The 4,522-nt window shown below is 35.6% G+C and overlaps 1 non-coding gene across 1 annotated transcript; it reads right to left on the reverse strand.

The window, feature by feature from the left end:
- Positions 1-3,173: 3,173 nt before the first annotated feature.
- Positions 3,174-3,276, reverse strand: LOC122098067. The gene has a single exon (XR_006145654.1). It is a non-coding gene; the product is annotated as a U6 spliceosomal RNA (small nuclear RNA).
- Between the last annotated feature and the right edge of the window lie 1,246 nt (positions 3,277-4,522).

Genomic DNA, 4,522 nt, shown 5'->3' on the forward strand with positions numbered 1-4,522 from the left:
CATTTTTTTCCAATCTAAGGGAAAAAATTGGGGGGAAGGACAATTTTTTAAAGGAATAACTTGTATATATGTTTCCATCCTACTGAATTATTTAATCTCAATAAAATACTACTGTTGAAATTTAGAATCCTCATAGAACCTGAAATACTAAATCCAGAGTGGACGAGTATTAACTTGATGTTTTTCTTTTGACATTGTTCACCATCAAACTTAGGACACATTTCCTAGGAGAACTTGATAAAACAACTTGTCATTTATGCAAGAAAGACTGTTAATTTTTTTTAAGAATGTCTTTAAATTCCATTTAATTTGGGGTCAATAGAACATTACCTCTTATGCCAAAAAACAGCTATTCTATGCATCTCATGTATCTGAAGTGTATTAACATTGATTTTAGTGTAAAAATAATTGAGATTCAAAATTTGTAAAATAGCTATGAGATAAGAAAGTTTAAGGCAGCATTATAGGAATTTCAGAGAACAGACTGTCTCACTGTCTCCTGTGTTCCCTCCGATCCATTTCCATTCATGGTGTCCACACACCTGTTCCTTGACAAAAACCTCTGTTCAGATTGATGGAAACTCTCCACAGTCAAGGAGGCACACAAGCGGTGAAGATCTGAATGAGAACAGGGCTGAGGATGAGCAATCAGAAATCCTGCATAATTAGATGATGCTTTGCTGGCTTCAACTGAGAGCATTTAAGATGATTTCTAAGGAACATTAGGGGTCCTTGATGAGATTGTAGTCATCTGTAACGTTATCCCTAAGAGAAGTCACGATGTCTGAAGAAACACCATTTCAGAGTTGCAAGGATGAGCCCTTTCGTTACCACTCAATTCCCTTAGATGGCAAATCTTAGGATTAGATGTATTATAATGGCCTCAGTTCCCTAAGCTCATTTTCTGCATTTAAAGGGATTAGTTAATTCTTTCTTTCTTCAATTTTTGTTCCCCCCCCCTCCGCCTTTGGTTTATTCCTTGTCACTGTTTTTAATTTTGGTGCCTTGTGTTTTGTGTGTATATTTATCTGATTTAGGGAAGGGAAGGGGAATCACAAAGTGGTGAAACAAAGGGCAAAGAGTAAACCAGGGCAACAGTGATTTTCATTGTGTTGGAAATAAACTTTATAACTTGGAGGAGAGTGGAGTCGGAGAAAGGGAAAGTAGGAGAAAATAAGGGAGGGGATAATAGTTTTCAACAAGAAATGTATTCATTGCCTTACTGATGTAACTGTAACCCCTCTGTACTTAACCCTTACAATAAAACTTAAAAAGAAATAAAGGGATCAAAAGTTAACTTTCAAGATAGTCCTGTAATTGAGCATTTATTCATTGAATGTTTACAATAAATCATTCTCATTCTAAGGCCTAATGAGACTAATAGAAATATTGCTACAAGCAAGTAGTTCATACTATATTGCTAATAAGTATCAATAAAGTACAACATAACCCTTATGAGAGCTATCAGGATGGGATCATATTGTATACTGAGTGCCATTTATTTTTGCTTATCTTCCATCTGTTTTGTTATATATTTGTCCTTTCATCATAAAAATTGTCTCTCTCAAAATTACCTTTTATTGATTTATTTGATTATTTATGTATTTGAATGTTTTCTCTGATAAATGGCGTCCTTTAATTAGTAATTGATGTAATCAGATGTCACAAAATAAGAATATTTCATGTGTATGTATGTACCTATAGGTTTATTTTTTCCATTGTACAAAAAATGGACTTTGTTATGTTTGTTATGTTATTTCCATACACATACATACTGTACTTGGATATTATTATCACATCACCTTGTTTCTCTTCCCAAATCCATCCCCCATCACTAGTCCTCCATTTAGGTTTATGATTGATTGCTTGCTTCTTTATACAGCTACATGTGATAGAAACATACAGTATCTGTCCTTGTGAATTTGGCTTATTTCATTTAACATGTTGATTTCCAGTTCCATGACAGGATTTCATTTTTCTTTATGACTTCCATCATGTGTAGATAACATATTTTTAATTATTTTCTTCAATTAGTCATACAAAAATGTTTCAATTCACTATTTCAATTTCTTTTTTTTTGGGGGGGGGGTCCGGTCGTGGGGCCTGAACTCCGGACCTGGAGCACTGTCCCTCATCTCTTCAGCTCAAGGCTAACTGTCTACCACTTGAGCCACAGTGCCACTTCTGGCTTTTTTTCCTTTTGCTTATGTGGTGCTGAGGAATCGAACCCAGGGTCTCTGGCATGCAAGGCAAGCACTCTACCACTGAGCCACCTTCCCAGCGCCCACTATTTCAATTTCTGTGTACAATTCATCTTTATGAGAGTCAGTCCCTCCACCTTCTCCCTCTCCATCTGACCCACACATTTTCCTTATCCATTTATCCATTCATGGGCACCCTGGCTGACCACGCCTTACCTATACGAGGTGCTCCTTGTACTGCCATGAATGCAGATGCCCATGTGCCCTGATTGTATAGTGTCTTATATTCCTGAAGATACATGCATAATAGTGATATAGCTGATCATTTAAGAAACTGTCACACTAAATTTTTAGTAGCTGTATTTATTTACATCCCCACCAAAATATTTTTTTCATTTTCTTTTCCTTTTTTTTGATACTCTTTATTTTCTATCCTTTCACTTTCAGCCAGCAAATTCTATAGATAACGAATAGTTGAATCTTAGTTTTTAATCTAATGAGACATTTTGAATATTTTAATTGGAGTGTTTAGAATATTTACATTTAGAGTTATTAGAGAGGGGTTTTTATGTTGCTGTAATTCTGTTACTTTTTGTCTATTACTATTTGTTCTTTTCTTTCCCTCTTATTCAAGTTTTAGTGATCTTTTTATTAGATTAATATACTTGAAATGATTTCATACCTTAAGCCACACTAGTTACAGTACTAAATTCCTGAATTCCCCAACATTTTCTTACTCATTTTTGAAGCTCCATGGCTTATTGAGTTAGACTTGATTCTTTTCTGATTCTCATGCACATACCTATTTCTCTTATGAAACCTATTGTTTCTTCAGGTCTTACATTTGTGACTTCTTCTAGGGGGTTAGATACTTTAAGTGTCTTCTGTCATGATGGCTTACTGGACCTGAATTGCTTTAGTTTCTGTTTATCTTGGAATATATTTATTCCATTGATATTAAAAGATAACTTTGAAAAATGAGGAATTCTCATGAATTTGCATGTCATCTTTGCACAGGAGCCATGATGATCTTCTCTGAATCATTTAAATTTTAGCATATGTTCTGCCAAAGAGTTCACTTATATTGGTTTATCTTAAGAAAATCAGAATAAAGCTATATGAACTATGCTATTTTATTTTAAAAATTTCTTTATGGGATAATATATGTGGGTACATGCCATTCTCTTTAGATGAATGCATAATATTTCACTGTATATTATATTGTATCTCTTTGATATCCTTTTCATAGGCATTAGACTGAACTAATTTTCCATGATATTAACAGCATTGCACATACTCAAGGATTTCTTTGGATTATAACGGGTTGGTGGGTGGATATAAATGTGTTTTAAATTTAGATTTATTGCCTACAGAAATTTTTAATTTTATGCCAGTCTTGGATCTTAAACTCAGGGCCTGGGCACTGTGCCTAAGTTTTTGTGTTCAAGGCTAATGCTGTATACGTGAGCCACAGCTCTACTTGCAGCTTTTTTTCCCCTTTAGTAGTTAATTGGAGATAAGAGTCTCACGTACTTTCCTGCCTTGACTGGCTTTGAGCTCTCATCCTCATATTGGCTTCTTTAGTAGCCAGGATTACAGGTTGGCTTACTTTATTTTTTATCACTATTTTCAGTCACGCGCTTTGTCTTTTAAGTCACTTCATAGTTTCTAATCACTCTATATCCTAACTCCTCCCCTCCTCCAGGAGTTTGCCTGTATTCCTCATGCGTTAGTTTTATCACCCATATTTTGCCTCATATTTTCATTTATTTTGTGGCATTTGTTTGCAAAGTACTTTCTATTTGCCCCATTAATTTCTACGAATCTTTTAGGATTCACATGAAATGTTAATTTTTTTTTTTTTTTTTTTGTCGGTTGTGGGGCTTGAACTCTGGGCCTGGGCGCTGTCCCTCAGCTCTTCAGCTCAAGGCTAGCACTCTACCACTTGAGCTACAGCGCCACTTCTGGTTTTCTGGTGGTTTATCGGAGATAGGAGTCTCACGGTCTTTCCTGCCCGGGCTGGTTTTGAACCGCGATCCTCAGATCTCAGCCTCCTGAGTAGCTAGGATTACAGGCGTGAGCCACCAGCGCCCGCTTGAAATGTTAATTTTTAAAAAGAAACTTCCTTTGCCTTAACTAAAATAATTCTGATATTAACTGTTAAGAGCTCAGATAGTGATTAATTTCTCAGGGAGACATTGTCACTTTGTCACTTTTCAGTATATTTTTCTGCTTTCCTAGCTTCCATTAGTGGTATAAGGGATTTTTACCTTGCCTTGTTCATGTATGCACACAACATTCCTTGATCAGACTCATCCTCT

Source organism: Dipodomys spectabilis, unplaced genomic scaffold (genome assembly GCF_019054845.1).
Source record: "Dipodomys spectabilis isolate Male_0828 unplaced genomic scaffold, ASM1905484v1 ptg000455l, whole genome shotgun sequence".
Taxonomy (NCBI): Eukaryota; Metazoa; Chordata; class Mammalia; order Rodentia; family Heteromyidae; genus Dipodomys; species Dipodomys spectabilis.